General features: G+C 44.4%; 1 pseudogene; it reads right to left on the bottom strand.

The window, feature by feature from the left end:
• Positions 1–2,925: 2,925 nt before the first annotated feature.
• LOC142835294 (cytochrome b-c1 complex subunit 10 pseudogene) lies at positions 2,926–3,093 on the bottom strand (annotated as a pseudogene).
• Between the last annotated feature and the right edge of the window lie 10,790 nt (positions 3,094–13,883).

The following is a 13,883-nucleotide window of genomic DNA, read 5'->3' as shown; positions in this document are numbered from 1 at the left end:
ACCACTGTGGGTGGGCATCATCAATCCTTTGAGATCCTGCCCAGATCCAGCAAACAGAGGGAACAAGGGTAAATTCTTATTTGAGCTGAGACATTCATTACTTCCTATCCAAAAACATCAGAGCTCTTAACTCTTGGCCTGCAGACTCCAAGACTTACAGCAACAGAGTTCATCCCCACCCTTCCTCTGGCCTTTAACCTTGAACTGCAGTTATAAAAGTGGTTTCCTTGGATCCTAGGTCTTTGAACTAGAGCCAAATGATCTAATCAACTTTTTTAGTTCTCCAGTTCATTCATGGTCTTGAGGACACAACTCCACTCCTAATGAGGTCACTCAGCATCTTGAATGCCAAAAGGAAAGAACGCATGCCATAGCCCAATATCTTAACGTTAGTCTGGTAGGGCAGAATTTGAGGACTGAAGAACAAGAAACATGAGACACAAGTCAATAGAGAGGAGGCTGGAGACATGGACAGGACCAGCTGAGAGAAGGCCACCGCTGTGAGGTGGGATTTGAACTCTCATCTAAGAGAAATGGAAGCAAGAAAAAGACAGCTCAGGGAACAAGAAAGACAAAGGGGGAAGTAAAGCTGGAAAGACTTCATCTTTACATTTCATCTGGCAGAAGGTCTTGGGCTGAAGTCCTGCTGGTAGCAATGGCAATGGAGGAAGTGTGTGAGCTAATCTGCCCTAATGTGTCCTAATCTGAAAAACTGCAGTGACAAACCTGCTATCAGCAGGATGGCTTAGCAACAAGGGGTTTGCAGCCTCGCAAACCCCAACAACTTGAGCAAAGAACTTCTTTTGCTTCCTTTAGCTTTTGGGTTTCTGTGGGGGAGGGGGTATGTGGTGTTTGTTTCTGTGAGTGTGTGTACAGGTGTGCAAATGTGTGGAGGCCAGGGGCTGATATCGGATGTTTTCCTCCAACACACTCTACAAGTGATATTGAGACAGAGAGGGCTTACTATACCTGCCCAGCATTCCAGGGCTCGCTACACCTGCCCAGGGTTTCAGGGCTCACTACACCTGCCCAGCATTTTTGCATACTCCAGGGATGCAATCTCCGATCTTTATACTTGTACACCCATTTTTTGGAATCTTCTAAAAGTATTTATGCTCCACAGCTTCTGAGTACACCATGATAATTCCAAACAATCTTCATGCCTGTGCCTGCTCAGACTCTTCCTGTGCCTGCTCAGACTTTTCCCTCTGTATGGCTGTTTCTGTGTTCCAATGCCCTTTTGTGCAATGCTGGTTAGATTGAATTCATGATAATGACTTTATTTTAATCTCTGCATAAACCATACTTCCAAATAAGGCCATATTCTAAGATGCTGAGGCCTGGGAATTCAATATAGTTTTGGAAGTAACATAATTCAACCCATAACAAGCATTCTTCCATTCAGGCTCCAACCTTTGCCTGTTGCCCTGGCTGCCTAGTTCACAGAGATTGTGGCCCAGAACTCTAGGTCACTCCTGGCTCCTCCTCACCCTCCTCATCATGGCTAGATTAGCCTTGGCCTAGGAAATGAGATTATTGGACCCTTCCTGCAATTGCTCCCCAAGTTTGCTCTCATAACATCGTCTGCATGGTGTTCCAAGGTCATGGCATTGCTGTTGCTGGTGGTCATTCATAGCATCACTGTGACCTATTTTTCAATCCACAAAACCAGGGTATCTCACTGGTGGTCATTCATAGCATCACTGTGACCTATTTTTTCAATCCATGAGACCAGGGTATCTCACTGGTGGTCATTCATAGCATCTCTGTGACCTATGTTTCAATCTACGGGACCAGGGTATCTCAAAGGGTTATGTATAGACCACTAGCACTATAGGTTACCAAGAGATGTAAATATGTAAAGAGACTTTCAGAGCTCAGCTCCCAGACAAACTTTTACAATTGTCACTGGCAGAAGGAGCTTCTAACTCTGTTTAATCACAAGAGAGCATGTGCAGGGCCCTGGGCAGAAGCAACACCTGCGGGGTCCAATAAATAATTGATAGTGTTGATATATTCTTGTCCAAGGACATCGCCCACAGAGGTCTGGAGGAACAGCTTTCAAATGGTTTGTTCTCAATTGTACTAGAACTTGCGTCAGAACTGTACTTGTAAATATGTAGTATGCCGTGGTGACGGGGTGTTTTCTAAGCACGGGTGCCTTCCAGCTATTAATAGGCAAGTCCTCTGTAGAGCAGCCGTAGGTGGGAAACTCCCAGGGAATGTGTGGGTTGCAGGATGACTAAACTCGCACCTACAGTAACGGAAGAGCTAAAGTCATTGCGGTAGAGCGAGCCCAAATAAACCATTTGGTCTTCTGAAACAGTTACTAAAAATGTCCTATCAGGTGTTTTTGTCCATTTCATTTGCCACTTTATAAGGATGGGCCACCATTGTGGCACTGCTCACAAAGACGATGCTTCTGCTCAGTTTCCTTAAGTCAGCTCTTGCGAACAGCAATGACAACTATTAGGAACAACTAACCTGGGCTGGGGAAGGAGCTCAGTAGTGAAGCATGTGCTTAGCATGTATAAGGTTGTTCTGTCCCAACACATACACACACACACAAACACACGTATCGCACAAATATACACATATGTGCACAATTATATTTGCATGCACACATGCATTCACACACACACATGTACAGTATACACATGGGTGCACCTGCACACACACACATACACAAAACACACACTCACCAGATTGCATGAAACCAACCTTTGCTGTGTCTTATTTACCTGCTCATTTGTTTGTTTGCGGGATGAGAATAGTGTTTAATGAGACAGGCATCAAGATATGTCAAGTGTCTGTCAACATAGAGCCTTCCCCCTGTGCTAAAGTGTCCATGCTATAGAACTGTGTGTGCTATTCCTCAGGTATCCTGTGGTGTGAAGCCACAGAGACTGGTGGAGGATTGGCTATTTAGTCATCCTTCTTAATCTTGCCACTGATGCAGGATACCCAGACTAGGATCAGCTGCCAGTCCATGACCCCCAACATCCCCACAGCATCTATAGGACCCTACATGGCTGCAGGGGTCCAGTTCCTGAGTGATTCATAGTAGCATGGGCCCAGGAACCTGTTTAGCATTGTGATCAGGTCTGAATACTCAGGGTCACTCTGATCTGTGGCTCAACAGTAGTGTCTTGATAATCTGTTTTCACGCTATGTCCATAATTCCGAATGTAAACCCATCTCCTGATTTTTCTGCATTGTTACAGGAAATTTGTTTTCCTTTGGGGGAGGGATGGTAGGTGCTAGGGTTGAACACAAGGCCTTGAGCAGGCTAAGCACATATTCTATGGATGCTAGTCTCCCAGCCCCTGCAGTCTGTTGTTGATGCCAAGGAGAAGGTGTTTTGTAATAAGAGGCAAAGCCAGGAATTGTTGGCCCTCTGGCTCTACCTGACACTGGATAAGATGATCTGGATAAGGAGTCTTGATTGCTGCCATCTCGCCTGACATTTGTGTAACACTGCACTGAGCTTGTGCCCTCTGTGTGCAAAGCCTATTAGAGCTTTGCTTAGAGTCTCAGGTCCTCACTGTCACCAAGTATCCATGAAGTTAGATGTGTAAGATGCTGCCATTATCACTGTTCCCACTCCACTTCAAAATACTTGCTTTACTCAGGAATTTAAATACTGTGATTGATTAAAGTCATTCATTTTAATGTTACATAATAGAAGAGGAATGTGTTTGGTTAAAGGCAAAAGGAAGAAAAGGCCAGGCATAGTAGCATGGACCTGTAATAACAAAAATAGCATCACTAGGCAGGTGGAGGCAAGAGGATCAGGAAGGAGTCCAAGATCACCCTCAGCTACATAGCAAGGCCAGCCTGTGCTACCTGAGACAGACAGACAGACAGACAGACAGACAGACAGACAGACAGAGAGGGGGGGGCAGACAGGCAGACACAGACAGAGTACAGAGAAAGACAGAGAGAAAGAGAGAGAACATGAGTAAGGTTTTCAGCGGCCCTCTTCATGGCTACTTCCACATGACGTATAAATGGGAGTGTCTTTGTCATTTTTTGTTGTTGCTATTGTTGTTGCTTGTTACCCGAGACTAGGCAACTTACCCAGAAGAGAAGTTAATTTCCATAAGGGTTCTGAGTCTGAGGAGTCCAAAGATATGCCACTGGCAGTTGCTTAACTCTGGTGAACTGAATTACAGCATAGCAGAGAATGGGAAGACAAGAAGGAGCCAGTGAGAGAGAGAGAGAGAGAAGACAGAATGAGCTGCATTTTACAGACTCTACTCTAGCAATAAGTGGCATTCTTTTGAGACAACATGATAAGAGGATTATCAGGATGGAGCTTCCATGCCCATTTACTGGTGTAGGAGGTCCTTCTGTTTATGTGTTGCTTTCAATGGTTAATCAATAAAGAAACTGCTTGGCCTGATAAGGCAGAACTTAGGTAGGTGGAGAAGACAGAACTGAATTCTGGGAGGAAGAAAGCAGAGTCAGAGAATGGCCATGGAGCTGCCAGGTCAGACATGCTGAATCTTTCCCAGTAAGCCACGACCTCGTGGTGATATACAGATTAATAGAAATGCCTTAAATCAAGATGTGAGAGTGAGCCAATAAGAGGCTGGAGATAATGGGCCAGGCAGTGATTTAATTAATACAATTTCTGTGTGGTTATTTCGGGTGTAAGGTAGTCAGGCAGTTGGGACAAACAAGGGGCCGCCTCTCCTTGTAACAATTTACTGTCTGTTAAGCCCCATCTCCCTCCAATGCTACACTGGGCACCAAGTTTCCAAAGCACACATGAATTTGTGGGTTGTCCACTTCAGTTTTGAAAAGATGCCTTTCCTCTTCTTGTTGATTGATACCATCCAATCCACAGTTCTCTGGCTCTTTACTCTCAGCCTTGCAAACGTAAACACAGTGCTTTGAAGGGCTTATGAGTGGACCCCAGGGAGTCCCACCATGAAAGTGCTCTCTGAAACCCAAACAGAAGGTGAGAAAGCTTTGATCTTTAACTCCACTTCATCTTCTCTTACACATATAAGAACTTTTGTTTTTAAATATTACAGGTAGCTTGAGAGTCCCAGGCAGTATAAATAACCATGCTCGTCTCTAGGTTCCAAATAAATATAAACTAAACCACTTCCTTAAAAGATTTCTTGGGGGCTAGAGAAATGACTCCATGGATAAAGCACTCGCCACCTAGTTGTGAGGACTGGAGTTTAGATTCATAGCACCCCCAGAAAGCTGTTGGGAAGCCAGATACAGCTACCCCGAATCCCTGTATTCCGGAGGTGGGGATGGGGGGATCCAAAGCAAGCTGTTTAGTTCTGGGTTCAGTAGGAGACATTGTCTCAATAAATAAACGTAGAATATGATTGAGAAAGATACACAATGTCCACTTCTGGTCTCCATATACATACATTTACACACACCTGAACACACCTGTACACACATGTGAACAAGTGTGTTGTAGGATCTGCGGGCCTCTTCCAACAGCCCGGCTCCTGGCCGCCTGGCTAGCTTATGCCCCGAAATAACAACACACAAACTGTATTCATTTAAATACTGCTTGGCCCATTATATCTAGCCTCTTCTCGGCTAACTCTAGCACCTGGACTAGCCCATTTCTAATAATGTGTGTAGCACCCCAAGATGTGCTTACCGGGAAGACTCTAGCCTACGTCCATCCTGGGTTGGAGCTTCATCACGTCGGCCTCAGAGAGCAGAGCTGTACCGCGTCTGAGCTCACTTCCTCTTCCTCCCAGCATTCTGTTCGGTTTACTCTACCCACCTAAAGGCTGAGCCAAGGCAGTTTCTTTATTAGTCAATGACCTTCCTCCATCACAAGTGTGTACCATACACACAGGATTCCTTTTTAAAAAATACTTCTTAAGAAGCAGAGGCCAGTCTTGTAAATGTGTCTAGGTCTTCGGCTGTCAAAAAGCAGCCCCACTGGAAAGATATCTCAATGCTTGCTACACAAGCATGGAGACCTGAGTTCAAATCTAAGTACTCACAAAATGCTGAGCTCAGCTGCACTCATGCCCATAACCTCGGAGCTATTTGTGGGTTGGCAGCAGGAGGATTATAGGGCTTGCTGGTGGTTGGCCTAACTCTGGATTCTGGAGAGACCCTGTCTCAAGGGAATAAAGCAGAGAATGATAGACCACAACACCTGATGTCTTCCTCTGGCCTCTATGAATGCACAGGTTCAAGCACCTGTACATACATGTGCACATATGAACACATGCATGCACACACACATGCATGCATGCACACAGCTATAACATGCTGCTAAAATCTATATTGAATCCACAAAACTTTTGAGAGGCAAGCAGAATGCTGTTTAACTTCAAGATCAAAGCACTTGTTTCTTGGTTGAAGAGTGCGTTGCTGTTGTCATTGCAGGCTTTGCAAGTATATGATTTTGTTTTGTTTTGTTTTTTCGACACAGGGTTTCTCTGTAGCTTTGGAGCCTGTTCTGGAACTAACTCTTGTAGACTAGGCTGGCCTCGAACTCACAGAGATCCGCCTGCCTCTGCCTCCCGAGTGCTGGGATTAAAGGTGCAAATATATGATTTTAATCTGATGTCCATTCCATTTCTTTTGCTTCCAACGACATATTCACGCTGAGCTAAAGTCGAGTTTTAAACGTGCTTGAATCTATAGAAAATAAATAAAAGCAAAGGGACCTTGATGCTGATTCCAGGCAAACATCAACACCAAGAACAAGAGTCACAAAACTGGCTCAGCTCAGCTTCAGGTCAAGCTCAATTCAAAGACATTCCATGAAATTGAGCGATCCGAGTACAAGCTGCGTTCAGCAAGGCAACCTTCTGAGTGTTAGTCTGAATTATTGTAAGACAGGACAATGTATGGCAGTCTCCCCGGTCTCCTGCCGTGACCTTTATCAGAAGAACTCGACTATCATCTGACAGACGTCCAGTGTTACGGAAGAATAAGAGCCTCATCCTATAAATGAGCAAGTCGGCACCCAAGCATTTCAAGATACAAAGAGAGGAGAACAGAAGCAATAACCACTGTTACTCTAGAGCAGTGGTCCTCAACCTTCCTAATGCTGTGACCCTGTAATACGGTTCCTCATGTTGTGGTGACCCCCCAACCATAAAATGACATTATTGCTACTTCCTGACTGTAATTTTGCTTATGTTATAAATTGTAATGTAAATATCAGATATGTAAACCCCAAAGGGGATGCGACCCACAGGTTGAGAATCACTGCTCTAGAGACTGTGTTGATCCCAAAGCTGGTTAAGGAGCGACACGTAAAGCTGAACTGATGTGATTACACTGCCTTGAGTCTCCTTCACCTTGATGGATTTTACCCTTCTTTCCTTAAGGTGTTTAAGGTCAGGGAATTTCGTCACAGTAACAAGACATGTAACGCACATGATGAGAGCTAAGGAAAAGCTATGTTCTACTGCCACGTTTTGTTATTTCCATCATCGTTTTGTCCATCAAGCTATCATCACTTGAGTAAAATTCTGGAATATGCATTTGATGTGGGATTCCCCTCAGTATACTGTGAATACCATTGGTTAATAAAGAAACTGCTTTGAGCCTATAGCAGAGCAGGGCAGAATGGAGCTAGGTAAGAAAAATAAAAGTGAATGCTGGGAAAAAGAAGGCGGAGTCAGAGAGAAGCCATGGAGCTGCCAGAGACAGACATGCCGAATCTTTGCCGGTAAGGCACAGCCACGTGGTGATACACAGATTAATGGAGATGGGTTAAATTAAGATGCAAAAGTTAGCCAATAAGAAGCTAGAACTAACTAATGGGCCAAGCAGTGATTTAATTAATACAGTTTCTGTGTGGTTGTTTCGGTTCTGGGTGGCCGGGATGAAGAAGTAACTTCCTATTACATGCATTGAAACAATATTTCACTATTATCTGACACCCTTTTTAACCAGAATTTTATGTAGCATCTCTCAGCTCTCTCTAGCAATAGAAAATGAGGGTCTGCCCTACCCAGTTATGGAACCAGCCAAACCTATTACCCTTGCCTCGGCTGAGCAATAAACAGACTCTAGTTGAAGGGTCCCACCTTGCTCCCCTTCCAAAGTACAGAGGGGATGAGACTTTCAGCCAAGCCGGGAATCCTAAACCTTGTGTTTAGAATCTGAGGATTTCTACCGAGACAAAGGGCAGGATTCCCCACTCACGAGTTCATACTTGCCTAGCTAGTCAAGGCATGTGCTTTATAGCAAAGAATAATTATCCCGATCTGGGCAACGCAGTCCTAGGGAAGCTTTTTCAAACGTGGAAGTCTAGAAGGAAACATAAGGGATTTGAAGTCTGACAACACTGTGTTCATAGCCAGTCTGTCACTAGCGAATTACGTAATTAACAGTAAGGTTTTCTCACTCTCTAAATTGCAGTTTTCCTCTTCCATAAAACTGGACACTAATGAGCCTTCCGTGAGATCGGGAAGAAGCAATGAGACAACAATAGGGCACTGCCCACTGCAGTGCCTGGGGTTCCCTGAGAAAGCAACCAAATGCATTTGCCATCTTCTTTTCCTTCCTGGAGAGAGGCCATGGGGGTGGGGGTGGGGACAACCCTTCTCCTCACTGTTTTAAAAGCCCACAGCAGAAAGCTTTCTGGGGTCAGGTTACCGCTTATTCCTTTCCTGAAAGGAGAGTCTTGGGTTACAGTTACTGTAAACATCTCTGAAACACCGCAGGCAGAAAGATCAAGGAAATTTGCAGCCCTCAGAAGGACCTGAGGTGTCCCGCGAATGGTTGGATTTCAGGACCCGATGGCAGTCTCTCATGGGAAGGGCTTCCTTCTCCGTGTACCTTCTTAGAAGATGATCTGACCTTGACACTTGACTCCCCCAATTCATCTTTTTGTACGATTAGCATTTTTTTTCTGTCACTTTGGTGCCTGGAGAACAGTTTTGTTGAGCATTCACCACAAGGAGCAGGGCTGGACTTTTCCATTAATAAAAACATTTTATCCAGTCAGATCTTCAAGCCTTCTTCTCCCATCTCTAGCAGAGGCTAAATTCCTAACTGCCGGGGAAACGAAGTGGCTGTAAAGTACAAGATCATGTTCAACTCTCTGTGATGTACCACAGAGTAGAGAAAGGAGAGAGCCTCCAGAGTGTGCCCCTGATGCTGTATAGTTTACTAGACTTAGAAACACCACTAGACTAACACTGGCCAACCAATAACCATGTATTTGCATTTAAGAATGTGTGCAAATGTTGGTAATAAAACGCAATTATCAATATTTCCACTACATAGAAAAATTAGAGACAAAATGAGTATACAACCCACAAGGAACTAGTTAACCTGAGTTAGTCAATTGCTTGCTGGGCAAACATCAAGACCTAAATTTAGATCTCCAGCACCCACTTAAAGAGTCTTATGTGGCTGCCTGTGCCTCTAAGCCCAGTGCTGGGAAGGTGGAGCCAGGAGACTCCCTGGGGCTCACTGGTCAGCCAGTCTCTGGCTCACTGAGAGACCCTGTCTCAAAATATAAGGTGGAGAAGAAGTTGAAAAAGATACCCAAGAACATTCTCTAGCCCTTGTTTGCATGTGTGTGCCACACACACACACACATGCAAGCACACACATGCATGCACACGCACACACACACACAAAGAAAGAGAGAGAGAATTAGTTAGATGTTGCATTCAATGTTATAGATCACCATTTATAGTGTGAAGCTGTAGCCAAGAGTGTTTGTGCTCACTCACAGCCTCAGCACTTGGGAGACAAAGGCAGGAGGAACTCAATTCAAGGTCTGCCTGAGACACGTAGTGAGAGTCTGTTTCCAAACAGGCCACCTGAAATCATTTAAAAAAAAATGCTGCAGAAGGCCATTTACTAATACATTTACATATTAGCAATCTATATGTGTAAAACATAGAGTATAAAATTATATGTGGGACAGTCTCATTTTTATGAAAAGAATGAAACTACATGTTCGTTTTATGTACACTATGAATATGGTAACAAAAATATCTAAAAGAGCATCGCTAAGATACAAATGAAAGGTGGGCACGTGCTTGTGCTCCCCGCAATGGGAAGTTGACACAGCAGGACAGTTTCAAGTTCAAGGTCAACCTGGGCAACATTGTGAATATAAAATCCAGGGCTTCAGAGCAAGACGGTTTCAAAATTAAAAATGGCAAATGATACAAATAGAGTTGGGTTTGTTTTCTTTTTTTCTGGAACATGGTTTCCATGTTTCAGTCATTAGTATGTATCCTTGCATGGATTTTAATTATTTGGAAAATAGTAACTTTTGATCATCATGGTAGGCATGATGAGATACAGGGAAACACAATAAGAGTTACAGTGGAAAAAGAAATAGTACACAGAGTGGCAAAACATGACAAGAGACAGAAGGGAGAACAAGCCTCAGCTAGGATTCGTGCGCAACTCACCTCTGTGCAAGGAATCACGGGCGAGCCACATCCTTTCCAGTGCAGTTCTTTTCTGTGGAAAAGCACGATGTCTTTCCACATCTCCGTATGATGTCATTAAGATTGGGTGCATAGCTCGGACACGCTCTGGGTCACAGCAAATCTCAGATAGAGCCAGCACTCTGGATTTCCACTACTGATGTGGCAATGGGTTCGTTGGAGTATTTATTTAGAATTTCTATTTATTTTGCTATTATTAGATTATATTCTGGAAATCTTTCCATGCATCATGGAGAGCGGATTCTCTGTGGGAACTCCTAAATTGGTAATCATTTCCATCAGGGCCAGAGGGGCCGCTTGCCTTTTTGCTTCTCTGTGAAAGCTGAGGTCTTTGAAATTGCCCCTGTCATTCAGTTTTGCAGTATAGGTTTTAGGAAAGCAAGAATATAGCTCTTACAGAGTATGGCCTCTGGTCATAGAGCAGTGTAATTCACTGGAAAGAGAGCTAGGAGTTTGTGGTGGCTTTTAAGACAGTGTGTTGGCCACAGAAGAGAAGTTATAAAATACAGATATACTCAAAAGTTGTGCAGGCTGCTTTTCAGCTTGTCTGGACCTTTGTTCCTCCTCCCTGCTACACCACAGCTTATGTTCAAACCTTTGCACTGTCTAATGACATGGGAAAACGTTCATCTGATCATTTAAGGGGTATAAAGGGTGATTGCTAGCCATTGTTAATTCAAATTAATAAACCTGGCATGGAGCATCTGAGACTGAATAAGTGGCGATGCTAATGAGCTTACAGTGTGCTTCTGAGGTTCTCCTCCTGATTAGTTCTGCTCCGTGCACGCTTCCACGGCCGCGGAAAACTGGAAAGCTCAGTCTGGGACTCGTTCTGAGAATCATTGTCAGGTGCCTAATTAGGGCTGCATTTTCAGTCTCAGCTTAATCATGGGTTAAGTAGGTGGTCCTTGACTTAACATTTAGTGCAAGCAAAGCTCTAAAAAAATATAAATGGTACACGGGTCTCCACAAAAGCCCCGGCCCGACTCCTTTGTATTCATAGCTTGCAGTAGCTATAGTAACCAACATTTAAGACACAAACATACAAAATCAAAGACCCAAGCTGATGTGACTGCTCTCGAGTGACTTTGCTCCACTTCTAAGATTTCCCCTCCTCTTTCTGCAGCCTATTTCACCCCAAAGCCTCAAGGGACAAGTGTGTAGCTCGAGGTGGACATACCAATATCTAGAGGAACAAAAAGACAGAGACAGGCTGCATTTAGGCCACCTGCCTGTGAGAGAAAATAAAAAGGATGCCCATGTCCATGTGGCTCAGGACACTCAGCTCACTCTGCATTCTGCTGGCAAAGACCCACCTGCAGCAGCCATGCATCCTGTGAGAAGTGCCCTTTCATAGGCGGGGATGGAGTCAAGTCTTGCCATTGACTGGTCCCAAATTCAGCCTAACCTTTCTGAGGTAGGCAGGGGTGGAGTGTGACTTCTACATCTAGACTGAAAGAGAACAGATGAGTGTCCAAGCATCGACTTCTGCACGAACAGAGAGGATGAGAGCAACGTGGGAGGGGCACCAAGCACAGGAAATGCACCGGGCAGCAGTTTGTAAACATTCTACTTCATCTTGTTTATTCCTACAGCAAACAAGTGCAGCATGTTCAAATTGAAGAAGGGATGGGGAGGACGACCACATTCGGGCAGTAGCATTGCTCCAACATAAAGGGACCCTGGTAAACCCCTTCCGAGACTCATTCACAATCCTCACAGCACTCTCTCTCGGCGTTCCAGTGACTGAGAATGAGTAGGTCCTCTCCCAGCTGAGGGAAATGGCAGACCACTCCTCCAGAAATCTCCTTCTTGAGACACTAGACTTGCAATTGCATCACAGGGGATATTACCTAGGCTGGGATATTATTTTTTAATTTAATTAATTTATTTAACATCCCGATCACATTTTCCTCTCCCTTCTTTCCTCCCACTTCCCCCCCACAGTCCACTCCTCTTCTGTTTCTGTTCAGAAAGGAGCAGGCCTCCCGTGGGTATCAACAAAGCATGACGTATCAAATTGTAGTAAGACTAAGCACCACCCCCTGCCCCCCCCATATTAAGGTTGGTCAAGGCAATCCAGTATGAGGAATAGGTTCCCAAGAGCCGGGTATAAGTGTTGGGGACATCCTCTGCTCCCGTTGATAGGTATCCCACAAGTAGACCAAGCTTCACAACTGTCACTATATACAGAGGGCCCAGGTCAGTCCCATTCAGGCTCCCTGGTTGTTGATTCAAACACTGTGAGTTCTTATGAATCAGGTTGGGTCTTTCTGTGGGTTTTCTTGTGATGTCCTTGACCCCTCTGGCTTTTACATTTCTTCCTCTCTCTCTTCAGCAGGATTCCCCTAGCTCAGGCTAATGCTTGGCTGTGGGTCTCTGCGTCTATTGTCATCACTTAAGACTCTCTGGTGGCAACTGGGGTAGTCAACAATCTGATCACAGGAAACAGCCAGTTCAGACTCCGTATCCACTGTTATTAGGAGTCTTAGCTGGCCTCATCCTGTAGATTTGTGAGAGTTTCCCTTACATCACCCTGAAATTCTTCCCCTTTCCAGTCATCGCCTTCAGTACTCTCCCCTCCACCCACCTCAACTGGATCCCTCCACCCCCACCTGCCCCCAGTCCACCCACGAGATCTCTTCTATTTCCCCTTCCCGGGGAGATCCTTGCATCCCCACCTTGGTGCCCTCCTTGTTCCTTAGCTCCTCTGGGTCTGTAGATTCTAGCATAGTTATCCTTTACCTTACTGGGGGTGGGGGTGTTTTTATACATGAACCCTCAGGTGAATGACAAGCTAGTCATGCTCAAAGTGTTTCTTTAAAAAGGTAGTTTAGTGTTTTGGCTAGCATATGTGCCCAGAGGAAGTATTATATTCATAGCACTTGCTTTTAACATGTTCCCTTTCTTTATGAAGTCAGAATGTTTTGTGGTGGATTAAATTCACAATTTGAAAAGGGAATGAATACATTTGAGCTTTTATGACATACTCTGTCAAAAGAATACCTTTAAGAAGCCCTGAAATAAACCCCATTTCATGCCTGAGGGAAAAGCTGAATAATGAATGGTTTGAGAAAAATTATTATGTATAATTTTTATAATGTATAAGGTAATAATTCATTAATTAGATGTGGGAACATGCATGATGTCACTTAGCAAAGATCTTAACTGCAATCCATTTAAAAATAAGTTGGACCAAAAGCCCTATAATGTGGAAATAAAAAATATTAAAAAAATATGACTCTCAAGACAAATGCTCCTGAGTTCCATTGCATCTATGAGAGCTCTGGTCCAGCTACATGGAGATACAGTTTGGGAAAAAACCCAAGTTCTAGAACTTTCCTGCATGTGTTACTTATAACACTAAGGCCTGCAAAGTTGCATGTGAGTTTGGCTCGCTGGCCAATGCCCACTAAGGCCCAGGTGAGGTGAGACACCAAGGGGTCCCAT

Source organism: Microtus pennsylvanicus, chromosome 14 (genome assembly GCF_037038515.1).
Source record: "Microtus pennsylvanicus isolate mMicPen1 chromosome 14, mMicPen1.hap1, whole genome shotgun sequence".
NCBI classification, from domain to species: domain Eukaryota; kingdom Metazoa; phylum Chordata; class Mammalia; order Rodentia; family Cricetidae; genus Microtus; species Microtus pennsylvanicus.
This window is presented reverse-complemented; position numbering and strand designations above follow the sequence as displayed.